The sequence below is a fragment of the Mastigoproctus giganteus genome, chromosome 5, assembly GCF_048544385.1.
Source record: "Mastigoproctus giganteus isolate SK-2022 chromosome 5, ASM4854438v1, whole genome shotgun sequence".
Lineage (NCBI taxonomy): Eukaryota > Metazoa > Arthropoda > Arachnida > Uropygi > Thelyphonidae > Mastigoproctus > Mastigoproctus giganteus.
The window spans coordinates 220,796,832-220,812,165 of record NC_143579.1 but is presented as its reverse complement, the minus strand read 5'-3'; the positions used below and the strand labels follow the sequence as shown (position 1 = coordinate 220,812,165).

Below are 15,334 nucleotides of genomic sequence, written 5' to 3'. Positions count from 1 at the left end.
TAGTGTCAGTAGTGTCCTTGACAACCCTGCCAATCTTTGTATCGTCTGCATCTTGGACATTAAGCTTGATATACCATCATCATATCATTTATAAATACAGAAAACAATGGACCCAACACTGAACCCTGAGGGACTCCACTAATAACATTAGTCCATGATGAGCAGTGTCCATTGATTACCACTCTCTGTCTTCTCCCCCTCAACCACCCCTTATATACCATCATCAATATCATTTTTAAATACAGAAAACAACAATGGACCCAACACTGAACCCTGAGGAACTCAACTAATAATAATAGTCAACGAAGAGCAGTGTCCATTGATTACCACTCTCTATCTTCTCCCACTCAACCATCCCTTTATCCATAGCAGCTATTTGCTGCTATGGATTTGCTCCAATGTCACACTGCTCCAATTTGTGCAACAGTATCAAAGGCTTTTCTAAGATCCAAATATATGATATCAAAGTTATTCTTTGCATCCAGTTCCTCTGTGACTACATCATAGTATCCACTCAAATTAGTCAGACAAGACTTTCCCTTAACAAACCCATGCTATGTCCGAGCTAAAACTGAAGTCTTGTCTAGATGATCCTGCAATGCTTCTTTAACCAGTGCCTCCATTAATTTCCCTGGAACAGAAGTTAAACTAACAAGTCTGTAATTACCTGTGTCTCCCTTTGATCCTTCTTTGAGGATTGGGGTCACATTTGCACATCTCCAGCCCATGGGTACCTTCCCTGAGTCCAGGGAAGCTCTCATAATTATGGCTAAGGGTTTGCTTACTAAATTCCTTTGCTGCCTCCTTTAATATAACTAGATAGATTCCATCCACACCATGTGCCTCTTGTGTTTATCTTCAACAATTTCTCCTCCACTTTACTCTCAGTTATTACAAGATTATCTAGCTTACTGCCAGAGTTGAATACACCTCTGGCATTCCCCTCCCTAAATAACACCTCCAGGGGCTCACATCTGGGGAGTATGGGCTTGGCACACCCAGGGTCCTGAGCTGGATATCATCATTCTTCTTTTCCTTGGTGATTCCTTTCTACTTCTCTCTCTCAGTGTAAAAGGGAAATTTTTTTTTTTGGCTGGTGCAGCATAAGCCTCAGGTTTCCTTGCACCATATGGCTAATAATAATAATAATAACTCCTCATGTGTGAATGTCGATGCAAAATATTCATTTAGTTTGTTAGCTATGTGAGCAGGATCATCAGTAGTTGAACCATCGATATCAAGTGTCCCAATCTGATTCATCCCCTTCCTTTCTAGAGTTTCCATAAGTAAAGAACTCTTTGCAGTTTTTCTTTGCATTTGCATCCTTTGCCAAAGATTTCTCATAATCTGCCTTCGCCTGCCTAACCTCTTTTGTAACTTTGTTGCAGACCAGCTTATATCTATCATAGGCTTCTGTGTCACATGTTAATTTATATGTATCCCATGCATTTTTCTTCTCTGTCAAATGTCTGATTAGTTCATCTGCCATCCATTTAGGCCTAAATATTGAACAATATTTCCTTGTTGGTATGAAGAGCTTAGTAGCTTCCAAGACAAATTCTTTGAATGCTTCCCATTTTGAATTTGCTGCTGGTAACATCATCAGTTGGTTCCACTGTATAGAATTTACATACTGTCTCAGACCACCGTAAAAATACCACCGAGAGCAAAAACCCTTCCCTTTACTTTGATGGTAGTTACCTCTTTGAGTAAATTCCACTTCAGCACACTGTGATCACTGCCACCTAGTGGTTCCTTTAACTGCTGATTCTTGATACATGAAGAATCATTACTGATAATCAGATCAAGAGTATTACTCCCTCTAATTGCCTCCCAAACATGCTGCTGTAGAAAACAATCATCCAATAAATCCACAAAAGCCTTGCTAGTGTGTCAGTGACCAATCCATAAATTCCAGTCAATATCCGGGAAATTAAAATCCTCCATTATAAGACACTCCAATTTACTGGCCCACTCTATTTCTCTGCACAATTGCTTATTATACTCATCAGATTCATTAGGCCTATAACACACACCTACACTCATTTTTCCTTTCCTAGTGCTTATGTCACACCAAACAGACTCAACACTGCATTGTCCACCAACATTGATTGGATGCACTTCCTTAGATTTTATGTGTATCTTAACTAACAGCATAATCCTTCCTTCCTTCCTTCCTGTCCTGCCTATGCTTTCCGTACACATTGTACTCCCCAAATTCCAGTTCTGCACTGCTTATGTCTGTGTGACACCATGTATTTGATATCCCAACAATATCTGCCTTTGATGTCTTGACTAGCACTTCAAGCTCATCAAATTTATTAACTATACTCCTTGCATTGGTGTACATGCAAGTATACATGCACCTGTTTCTACTCTTAGTTACCCTAACATAGCCCATGTATTTACTTGTTCCACTATGACTCCCAGCAGTCCTGGAAATTCCTATTGCCTTGCTTTCCAGGCTGCTGCTCAATTGTATTTCAATAGAAATAGTTCAATAGAAGAAGTACCTCTCTGCTAACGCCTACTGTTAATCTATTAGTCCGTGTATCTCTCCCAAGCTAGCAATTTTCCGTCCCACCTAACTCTGCCTCGATAGCATCAGCAAATATTCTTGCACCCTTTCAATTAAGTGTATCCCATCCCTGTAGAAGCAGCCTCTCCTGTTAACAAGTACAGACCAGGCTGAGAAAAATTCTACCCCTTGAGCCTTGCACAATCTCTACAGGGAAGATTGATCAACAAGGCTCTCATCATATACTCCCTCCTACCTTGTCTGTGTAGAATTGCAGACGCTTTCAAATTCAACCCTAATTCACGGCTTTTTTTCAGCATTGTCTTGTACTTGTTAAGTAATTCTGCTGGTCTCTTAATATCATTAGTGCCAACATGTACAACAGTATCATCCTTCGTGCCCTTAAAGGATGATATTAGTTACCCTAACACAGCCCATGTATTTACTTGTTCCAAATTATTCACTGAATAATTTGGCTGCTCTTCTCTGTACCCGTTCCAAGAATCATCTTCCTTAAAATAAGGCTTCCACTGTGTACAGTACTCAAGGTGTAGCCTAACTGTTGCCTTATACAATGGTATAATCATCTCCTTTTACCTGCTGGAAAAATTCCTGTTGTCATTGATAGAATCCCATGAACTGTTCTAGCAATTCTCTGAGCAGTGCGCCCCAACTCGATATCAGAAACATTATAGCCTTAGTTGCTGATGCATCAATAAAACCTAAAAACGAACGAACCAACCAACCGTATCAGATTGTACAATTACCTCTGGGTCTCTTGTTTTCCCTCACCTTGAGTGTGGTACCACCTAGTTGGTATGTTGATCTGGGATTACTGCTGCCCATAGCAGTGCCTTGCATTTACCAATATTAAAACTTAATTGCCACTTTTCAGCCCATCTGCCTAATTTTTGTAGGTCTTGCTGCACTAGTATGCTTTGGTTCCTGTAATTAACCACCTGCCAACCTTTGTATCATCTGAAAATTTAGACAATAAGCTTAATTTGCACTCATCAGTATCATGAATAAATATTGTAAAGAGTAAGGAGCCCAGCACTGAACCCTAAAGGACTGCACTAATAACATTAGTTCAAGAAGAGCAGTGCCCATTTATAACCATCTGGTATCTTCTGACACTGAACAATCCCTTTATCTATAGTAGTAACTTGCTCCTAATGTCATACTACTCCAATTTGTACATCAGTCTTTTGTGTGAAAAGACTGATGTACAAATTGGAAGAAGTTTGGAAATTTCAAGAAGTTTCAAACCTGCTGTACAGAAAAGTGTCAAAACTTTACTGAAATCTAAAAATATACAATTTCATTATGCAAACATTATTTGTTTGCATTCAGCTCCCTTGTCAGAGAGGATTTCTCCTTGCAAATCCATGCTGTGATTTCCATATAATTCCATTTATTAGGATGATCTTGCATTACTTCTTTAACCACAAATTCTGTTATTTTTCCTGGAACAGAATTCAAGCATATAGTTCTATAATTGCTCACATTGCCCTTTAATCTCCTTTTGTGAATAGGAGAGATATTTGCACACCTCCAATCTCTCTGAACCTCCCCTGAATCCAAGGATGTTCTCATAATTATGGCCAAAGGTTTGTCTACATTTTTTGCTGCTTCTTTTAATGTAACTGGACAGATCCCATCAATTCTAGCTTTATTTACATTTAGCTGCAGCTGTTTCTCTTCCATTTTCTTTTCAGTTGTAACAAAATTGTATAGCTCCAGTTATAATTAGTGTATTTCTGGTGTTCTCGTCCCTAAGAAATTCTTCATACATGAATGTAGATGCAAAATATTTGTTTAGTTTGTCAGTGACATGAACATAATCATCAATAGCTTTTGATATCTAGTGGGCCAATGTTGTTCATCATTTTCCTTCTAGTGTTAACATAAGCAAAGAATTCTTCTCTACTTTTCTCCATGGACATCTTATAATCTACCTTAGCTTGCCTTAATCCCTTTAGTGACCTTTTGCAGACTAGTTTGTATCTGTTACTGTGTACCTCATGCACCACCTCAGTACATATTCTGCTAATTCTAATTGTTTGGTGTTCTCTTATAATCTGCATTTATTGTGATCTGTGCAATTTTATATCTTCCCCTATCTTGCCTATGTATACCTTTCTCCTGTTCACACTTATTTTTCTATATATCATATCTATTGTGATTTAGTGTTAGGTCTGCAAAAAAAAAAAAAAAAAGAAAAAGTCTTGATGTGGTATTGGTATTTGCCATGAGGTGCAAGGATGTTTGATTGGTTTCATACAGTGCTACAGATGACAACATCTGGATGACTTTACCCAGGGTCAAATAATTGGGAAGCTCGAGGAAGGTCAAAGTGCGAGGAGTGTGGCTGCAGAGTTTGGTATTGCTCATAGCATCGTCTCACATGTGTGGCCAGCCTTCAGAACGACGGGTACAGCTGTTCGAAGGACCAGTGGCGATCGTCCACAAAAAAACACCTAATGACGACTGCTATATACTCCTACAGGCCATGAGGGACCGACACCAGACAGCAGGATCCATTGCAAACCAGCTGCACAGGATGCAGGATATCGCGGTTTACTGTGGCCAGGCAACTCCACAAAGCTGGATTGTTTGCCCGACGGCCAGTACGCTGTGTCCCTTTAACACCTGCCCATCGGAGACACTGTTTACAGTGGTGCATCGAACACAAGGACTGGAGAGCAGCGCAATGGGGTAAGGTACTCTTTACTGATGAGAGTAGATTCAGTCTCAGCAGTGATTCTGGATGTCTGCTAATCTGGGGAGAGGTTAGCAACCCGCAAACATCACTGAAAGGGATCGATATGGCAATTGAGGTGTTCTCGTGTGGGGGAGGTGTTATCTTGGATGGATGCACACAACTTCAGATACTGGAAGGTGGTACTGTAACTGGTGCACGCTCCTGTATTGAGGTAATCCTTCCCCATGTGCATCTGGTCCGAGGTGCCATTGTCCCCGAGTTCGTGTTTATGGATGATAACGCCACACCCCATTGCACTGCAGCTGTTGATATGTTTTTGGAAAGTGACGGCATTGTTCGTATGGATTGGTCTGCCTGTTCCACTGATCTGAATCCCATCGAACACATATGGGATGCTCTGGGGGAGATGCCTAGCAGCACGTCCACACCTACCAGAAAATGTTCACCAGCTGAAGATGGTGCTGACAGAGGAATGGACGATGTTACCACAAGAACTTATCAACAACATTGTTCTAAGTATGGACAGGCGGTGCAAAGCCTGCATCGACATTAGGGGTGGCCATATCTCTTACTGAGGACCACCTCTTCACTTTGTTCCATCTTTGGCAGTGATGAATCAGTATCATGGCAGCCAATGCTATGTTGCCATTTTTGAATGAAGTCCCTCAGTACAGTTTTGTTTCCGTTATTTCCTTCATCATTTCTGTACCTCACGAGGTTCCTTTGGTGTGCTTTTCCCATATCCAGGCCACTCCTATGAGAAGCTACAGGTGAAAACTTGACTGGTCCTTAAGTTTTGCACACCAGTGTACATTCCGGTCTATATCCTTTCCCATTTAACTTGAATTTATGTCCTATCATAATTTATAATAGTGAAAATTTCACCTTGCTTCATTTTACTGTCCTCGCTCTCAGATCCTTATAGAACTCAGTGAGATTCTTTCTAAGGTGCTTGGTACTAAACTTTTATGTCTGATGTCTTTCCTCTTATGTGTACCCATTTGCAGATTTTCTAATTGGGTAGCCAATCTTTGGACTTTATCAAGAAGCTTTGTCTTTTTTTAGGTGTGGCCTCATCTCAGAAAGAGAACTCCAACTGAAATATCACCATTATATTATACATTGGGATTATAATCTCCCTGTTGTTGTAAGCAACTGTCCTAGATCATCAATGCAACACCATTGGTCCATCCTATAGACTGTCTTCACTGCATGGAGAAGTTTATATTTGCCTGCCTGGATAGTAACCCCAAATCTTTCTCCCCATCTCTGCTCTGTCAACTTCTCTAATGTATGAGTGATTTTGGGATTATTTCCCAAAATAAAACCCTGCATTTCATAGCATTAAAACTCAGTTGCCATGTTGAACCATCCCTGAAGTCTACCAAGTTCTGGAGGAGTGCTGCTCGTCACTGGTCATTGACCACTGTCACAATGTTGATACCATCTGCAGATTTTGGTATCACCTTGTATCAATGATTATTTTGTCAGTGTTTATTTAAGAAAATCAGATGCAACCATAGTCTTATCCTTAGGGAATTGGTGATGAATCTCACTTATAACACCAGCCCAATCTTACAAGTAACCATTAATCACAATCCTCTGCCTCCTGTCCTGCAGTCTAGTTGGCATGATACTTTGCTACCTACAATTCATTTGTCTGGTTTGATTACTGTTGATAGCCAGCAGAATTTCATATCTCTTCATCCGAGGCTGTTGTTAGCTGATTTCAGGCAGAGGGTGTAGGGTTCCCCTGAGTTATTCCATCCCATACAACACGAAAATTAGCTCGTGAACACACTTCTACAGATGTAATACACTTCTGGTTATGAGTGCATGTGGGGTACTCTTTCTAAGTACGGAGGCCACATTTGACTGTCCTGCAGCTTTCCTGTAATCCATCTAAAGGATCTTATGTAAAACCAAAGAAACTCATGGTGAAGTCACTACAATATGAGGTTGATGCACTTATTGGCAAACTTAGTTTGCTCAGTGCTACATACAAAATGAAGCTATGTTGTACTTGTACATGTGTATTCTGTAGCTCTTTCATAATGCGAGGCCTCTACCCCTAAATTTGTTCCAGCATTTCTCAATCTGTGGGAGTGGCTTTCTCTTTTGGGGATAAGAGGTGGTTTTTTTTTTGTTTTTTTTTTTTTGTGGGGGTTCAAACAGATGACAAATTTTACCTTCCACTGTCTTGTTGCACTTATCTGAGCTCTTTCCCAAAGTAATGAAAAATATATCAAATTGTCATCCGTTATGCAGTTTTGAACCCTTTTATCTGATTAATACATTTTAATATAGATTCCACCACTGTCAACCTGCTGATAATATCTTAGCTTTGTTACTCATATTTGGCCAGATTTTATGGAAATATCTGAAGAACTTGGGGAGTTTCTCTAGATTATTTCAATTTTTTATGGTTGGGCTCTTTTCATCTGATGATAGAGGAATAATTTCAGCTCTCTCTGAGCTTCACCCATTCTTTTCCTCTTGTATATTAATGATATATTTTCCATTGAGTGTAACTCCCATTCATTGTTTCACTGATGATGGTGATTACTTCACAATCGCAGCTGTGGATAGGAAAGTAAATCTACTTCCTTCCATAGACCCCCCCCACACACACACACATTGGGTAACTAATATTAATATGGGATATTTGTCTTTTGGTATTTGTTTGTGTATTGTTTGGCGGAGAAAATCTGGATTAACCCATGGGGGGAAGTGCTCCCTTTCGCCTGAGATTGGTTAATAAGTGATGATTGAAATGGCTTAGAGAATTTCTACAGTTGCAGATTGAGAGACCTCTCAATCTGCAACTGTAGTGTAAAGTATTATGAAGAGATGCATCTTGACATTTAAGCTGCCACAGAGAACTCAGTGATGATAGTATTCTACTCTCTATGAAAGTGGCGCCTCCGTAGCCAGGTGGGAAGGAGCAGCAGTGAGTAGCACACGCTTCTTGATTAGACTGGGGTTCGAGCCCGTCACGACCAAATACAGAGGATGCGGAAAGGTCAGGAATGACCACCGCATGTTCACGGAGCAATATGGCCTTAGTTGCTAATGCTCCTAAAAACCAAAATAACAATAACAATCTATGAAAGTATTCTACTTTATAATTCAACGATACTGCTCTGCATGAATTGCTACAACTTCTTGAATATCCATCACTAATTTTTTTAGTGGTGGATATCCATGGTAGATGCTTAATTTGTGTTACATTATAGTTTAGTTTGTGTTGCATGCCTTTTCTCCAGCAGGGACACTGTTTTTCTGAATTAGCATTTGTAATTTCACCTGTTTCTCTTAAACCATTCTGAATGTATGCACAAACTAGCCAATATCTATTCACAATTCAGCATCAGACTAACTTTTTTTCTTCATCATTTATCCTTTCTGCTTTTGGGGACAGTCTTCCCTTGTGTGTTTCCTTAAAATTACAATCTACAGTTTCAACAAGTATTTTCCATCTTCTCAGGCACACTTGGTGCTAAAGTATTACATGTTCCAATATCTTTCATTTTTGGGGTAAAAAAAAAAAAAATCTTCTGACCTATCCAAATTTTTACACAGGCAATTCAGATCACTTTTCAGTGTTCTTAAAGATCTTTTCTTCTAATGTACAAGTTAGTGCATTTGCATCATTTTAGTTTAGCCCTAAACTATACCATAGATCTTTTCTTCTTGATTGTTGAGTACACTTTCACAGGAGTTTTTTTTTTTTTTTCTCTAGTACACAAACAAGAAGCAGCCAATGCACAATTATTCACCTGTCTATTGTACGTCTAGCACTACTGTCACATCATCTACCAGTGTCATGTTTTTATGGGAATTTATGAACTTTAAAAGATATTCTTTAGCAGGCTTTTTGTGTGGAAGATACTTTTTGTTTAAAAGATATTCTTTAGCAGGCTTTTTGTGTTTTTTCAAATCAGATCACATTCCTGTGGCTTTTTCCATCAAGAAGATAAAGAATTAGAACGAAAACAGAAGCTCAATTTCATTAAATGAAATGGCCTGATATGAATTATGCATTTAAAAACTGTAATTGGGAATTACTATTAAAAACCAATGATCCTCAAGAAGCACTGGACTGCTTTTACCAAATCATTAACGATGTTACAAACAACCTTGTTCCATGCTATAGTGCTCCTGATCCAAATTACCCACACTGGTTCTCTAAGAAACTAAAATCTCTACTGGCAAAAAATGCATAGTAGGTTTAAGATAAATGAGGAAATATGCCTTTACAATAAATATTCTTCCTTAAGAAGACATTAAAACAGGACTACAACAAATACTTGGGCTTCGTCGAAAGAAGTGTCTTTGAGGCAAAAGATATGAAGCCCAGTGGCAGACTGGTCAGGGTGTCAGCTTGCCTGATGGCGTGGGCTCCCTTGCAATAACATTAGACAATGTTAATGACCTTTTAGTAGCTTGAAAATATAATAGAAATTCCAATATTATTACCGTATTCAACTAAAATTTATGTTGTATTACTATTTTAATAAAAATTTTTTTAATAAAATCATTTTTATTAAAGGGTGGGGCCCCCTTTGTCTCCTGGCAACCAATATTTTTAGACCCAGTCCGTCACTGATGAAGCCTATACTCAGCTATTTTAAGGCAAAAAATCAAAATGTGGATGTAAACACACTAGATATTCCCAATAATTTGTTATCTTTGTCTGAGGTAGACTACCTTCCTAGCAGCTTTGAAGAAATTTACAAAACAGATACAGCAGACAACGGGATGGAAAGTAACGAAAATTTTCCTCTCAACTACATTGATACACTAACAGTATTTGAAATCAACCAAGCAGAATTGTTGAGCACAAAAGGGCCTCACGCGAGGCCCGGTGGCCCTACTGTTTTATGGAAAAAATGTGGAATCACACTTGTAAAGCCATTACTTCACTTAATGAAATTATTCTTTGAGAGTGGAATCTATCCAGCTCAACTGAAAAAGGCCTTTGTTACCCCTCTTTACAAAAAAGGAGACCCATCCTCACTCAACAACTACAGACCAGTTTGTGAATTAAATACACTCTCAAAGATAATTGAATCCATTGTAATGAAGCAACTATTTAACTTTATGAAACTTAATTTGTCAGATTACTCTCATAGATTTATCAAGGGCCATTCCACTTACACAGATATGATTTCGTTTGTCTCGAATAAATTCTAGGCGCTTGACGAAGGAAAACAAGTTGACTCCCTCTTCCTTGATTTAAGCAAAGCCTTCGATAAGGTAGTCCATCAGAGACTAATCAATAAACTGCATCGCTGTGGTCTCACAGGACAGGCACTAAACTGGATTGCAAACTACTTGGAAGGTAGAGAAGTGTTGGTGACATTTAAAGGTAAAATCTCATATCCTTTCAAGCCTGAAATTGATGTCCCACAGGGTTCATCCTTAGGCCCGCTATTATTTCTTATCTACATCGATGACCTGCCAAGTACCCTTGGAGGCTACTAAATCAAAATATTTGCAGACGACATAAAAATTTATAAAGCAATTCGCAGTAACAATCTGACTGCACCATCCTAAACAAAGCTCTTCAACGAGTTATTCAGTGGCTGAAGGAGAACAAAATGGTAGTCAATGAAAATAAGTGTGAGCTGATGAACTTTGCTAATGCACACAAGAAAAACAAACTTAATTTTTCTTATTGTATCAACAACAAGGCAATCAAAATAGTTAGTACAGCCAAAAATTTAGATATCTTTATTAAAGAATCATTTTCCTTTGATGTCCATGCCTCAAACATTATGAAGGCAGCTAGCAAAAAACTAGGTTTCCTGAAAAGAATTAACTGAGACTTCAGTCAATTGGCACTTTTCATCTTTCTCTACAAAATCTATGTTAGGCCAGCCCTAGAATTTGCCTCACAGGTCTGGTCTTCACATACAGCTCACCAAAAATTAGAAATTGAAAATATTCATAAAAGAGCAATACAGTACGTTTGCTTTAAAAGTGGCCTTGAATACAATGAGCCTACAAGAGTGGTGTGTATTCTTTGGACTTGAAACACTGGAAGAAAGAAGAGATAAAGCTGACTTATTCCTTTTTGACCAGCTGTTAAATGGTACCCTGAATTGTCCTCACAAATAAAAAATTAACACTCTGACAAGAGCTTTAAGAAACCATCCACTGCTGAAACCATCCTATGCGAGAACAAATTATGGATACTAAAACTTCTATAACAAGACTGCAAGATCAATCAACAAAGCAAATCTGGAAATATTTGATACCCCTGGGCACTTCAAGAAGCAACTGGAAATTGTTAACCTCATCCATTACTTGAACCTTAAAATTGACTCTTCTTGCAAGTTCTAAGACTGATTGTGTAATGTGTGTGTGAAGAAATACTGGTGCTCTACCTTACTCCTACCTGTTCACTTAAATCTGACTGATCCGTCCTAGTTTTATTTTTATCTGTAGATTTCAATTTACTGTTTTGTTGTTCTCTTTAAGTACATTAACTTTTTGCTTTACTTTGGAAATGTATACTCCAAGCTCCTGCTTTGAAGCTGTGTAATAATGCTTTGTAGCTGCACCCTCAGGCACATTTGATTGCTGTTTTGTAGCTGTTAACAACAACAATAATAATAATGTAATTCATGAACTAGTCAAATTTTATGGAAAAGAATTTAAATCACTTTGGAATTCATTTTAAGCATATTTTTGAATAATTCAAAGTCTAGAATTGTCTTGTTGAGTTCTTTGAATAATATACTTTCATGTGCAGTTGTTTCACCTGCTTTTTGAAGAGGAATAATCTTCCACCCTCTTCTGCTTGGATCTGACTTGCATCTTTTGTTATGCATTTTGATAGAACTTCATGGACTAGAAATATCCTTTGGAACCCTCTGTACAAAAGGTTAGATCCATTTTGATAGTAGAATTCCACATTAGTAGAACATTCTTGAATTGTCAGCATTTTTATGACCCACATTATTATTTAAAACAAAAAGACATATTCAAAGTTGTGAAATGGTAAAATGAGTTAGACTTTTGTTTCACCCTGTGAAATCACTAATTACTTTAATACTTGCACTTCATTTACACTTTTTTTTCTCCATAGGGATTAATTATTACAGGCCTTTTCATTGTGAATTATTTTTAAGCCTTTTAGTATCCAAGTTTTTATTCCTCTACCTCTGCACTGTTAGAATTTTGGTATGTACGAATCAACATAAACACTTCACCCTGAATTAGTTACCTTTTTATCAGCTGAGAAGATAATCGGATAAGTTTTCCAGGAATTAAAAACGTAGCAGTACATAACATGAGCGACTGTTTAGCCTGGTAAAAGTAGCATGGCGTCGGTAATCCCCGGCTAACGCATGTACAAAAATGATGTGTAACAGATACAAATATGCTGTGTATATGATGCGTCTGATTGCTAATTATACTTTATATTTTTTGTTGGCGGACTTCCGTGTCTGCGATTAAATTCAGTGTTTATTATCATTAGTTGAACTTGCAATCGGTTTTATTCGATATGGAATCGTTACATTGCTCCCTAAGTGAGCCGGTCACACGTTGGATAGAATGTCTGCGTCAGGCGTTACCGAGGCAATCGTTACCCGGTTGTGGAGAATTTATAAGGCCGGATGCTCGAAGGTTCAGAATTGGTAAGGTTTCTGCGATTTATCCACGGTGTATTGGAGCATTTGCATGGGCGTTAATTTTCTTTTGATACGATTACACATGTAAAGATTAACCGAAGAAAGAATTAAAGTGATATGTATTAAGTATGTTATTTAGTATTCGATTTCACTTTTATGTATTGTTTTCTTACTGGTATTAGATTATTTCCAACGATATTGTTATTTATAATATATTTAATGACAAACTTGCACATTCTTTTGAGAATGTCCCACTTTAGTTATTTGAAGGACTTTGATTTATACTTTGTTCAAAAAAAAAAAAAAAAAAAACTAAAAAAAAATTAAAAAAAAAAAAAAAAGCAGTGAAAAAAAAAACTGTTAAAACCTGATTTTTTTCAGTATTTACATCTTACGATGTACACCACGACATTTTGAGCAAGTACTATAAATTAGAAATGGAAATTTAGAATTTCTGCTTATGCTTGCCAAACAACTCAAACACATTGGTTGATCTTGGAATTAACATATTTTATTATACAACTGCACTTACAGGTTGCCTTACAAATTCCAGTACATGTTTTATTCTGGTTTATTGTTATTTAACTGTTGACAATGTTATTATTTATTGTAGGGCACTAATAATTCAAAGTATTTGTATGCTTGTCATGTTAAAAGATGATCCTCTTCTTCTACAGGAACTGGATGCAAAAAATAATTTTGATATCATATATTTGGATTTCAGGAAAGCTTTTGACACTGTTGCGCATGGAAGACTATTTTACAAATTGGAGCAGAATGGTATTAAGGGTAAGTTGCTACAATGGATAAAAGGATGGTTGAGTGGGAGAAGACAGAGGGTGGTAATCAATGGGTGCTGTTCTTCGTGGACTAATGTTATTAGTGGAGTCCCACAGGGTTCGGTGTTGGGTCCACTGTTGTTTTGTATATTTATCAATGATATTGATGAAGGTATATCAGGCTTAGTGTCGAAGTTTGCAGATGATACAAAGGTTGGCAGGGTTGTTAATGACAGTAATGGCAATGTGCTACTGCAACAGGATCTATAAAATTTGGGAAGTGGGCTAAGAAGTGGCAACTGAAGTTTAACCTTGACAAATGCAAAGTCCTGCATATGGGTAAAAATAACCCCAGAGAAACGTACCAACTGTGTGGTACTACACTTAAGGTGGTAGAAAATGAAAAAGACCTGGGAATAATTGTGCAGTCAGATATGAAGTTTTCTGAGCAATGCAGGCAGGCTGCTAGGGCAGGTCATGGGTTTTGTCAATGATATATAGGAATTTTGCTAGCAGGGAAAAGGTGATTGTCCCCTTGTATAAGGCCATGGTCAGGCTATGCCTTGAGTACTGCTTACAGGTCTGCAGGCCTCATTTTAGGAAGGATGTAGATTTGCTTGAGCGTGTACAGAGAAGGGCAACAAGATTGGTAAGGGGGATGAAGGGATCCTCTTACCAAGAGAGGCTTAAGTTCTGCAAATTGCAGTGGCTGGAGACTAGGCACCTGTGCGGTGATCTGATTGAGGTATATAAGGCCTTGAATGGGTTGAGCACGCTGAATTCTGATGGGATCCTTCCACTTGTTCAGATTACGAACCTAAAGGGGGCATAAATTCAAATTAAGAAAAGACATGTAGAATAGATGTGCGGAAATTTGCCTTTAGCCAGCGGGTGGTTAATTGCTGGAACAAACTTCCATCTGTTGTTGTGGAAGTTGATAGGTTAAATAAATTTAAGGAGGAACTGGACAGGCATTTAAATAAATAAATAAATTTTCTGTTTATACTCCAGGACGACCAAACGGTCAGAGGAGTTCATAAGATAGACAGAATACAAGAAACAGCACCATATTCAGCAGTCACGGGCTTGAACCCTGGTCACTCAAGGCACGTGTACTTATGCACCCGTGAGCCTGACCACTAGGCTACAGGAATGGTGTGATATATATATTTTTTTGGGTGATGCTGCATAAGCTCATACACTTGCTTTCTTGCATCACATGCCACTACTACTACTACATGTGTATCATGTAGTGTAACCTGATAAAGATGTTGAAGGCTTCTTGAAATGCACGTCTTGAGTTTGCCAAATAAGGCTATATAGTGTTGGGCAACTTTATTTAATATAATCCCCACAGAGAATTATTGAAAGTTGTCAAATTCAGGGCTCTGTGCAATGTCAATTGAAGACCACCTAATCCACTTAGCTGGGAAGAATTATATTTAAATAATTTCAGACAATTCAACCATGCAGAAAATAAATGTCATCAGTCAGTCTTTTGATATCTGGCATTAAATAATTTTCCAACATCTACATATACAGTGAAATGCCAGTATGATGAATTTGTGCAGGTGAAAAAAATATTCATTATAATGAAATTTTGTTACAGTGAAATAAAGGGGGAAAATCCAGGATTATTAGTGATATATTACAAAATAATCATTAATGA

At 38.0% G+C, this 15,334-nt stretch overlaps 1 protein-coding gene across 17 annotated transcripts in view; it reads left to right on the top strand.

Moving 5' to 3' along the window:
• The window catches only part of RhoGAPp190 (Rho GTPase-activating protein 190), a 744,591-nt gene that overhangs the window by 63,513 nt on the left and 665,744 nt on the right, over positions 1-15,334 (top strand). Inside the window, exon 1 of one of the 17 annotated variants that reach the window (XM_090374396.1) lies at positions 12,753-12,892. The exons of the other annotated variants lie outside the window; for them this stretch is intronic. The gene's annotated coding sequence lies outside the window, so the exon portion shown is untranslated. Of the gene's footprint in view, positions 1-12,752; positions 12,893-15,334 lie in introns of those variants that run through there. 17 annotated transcript variants of the gene reach the window in all.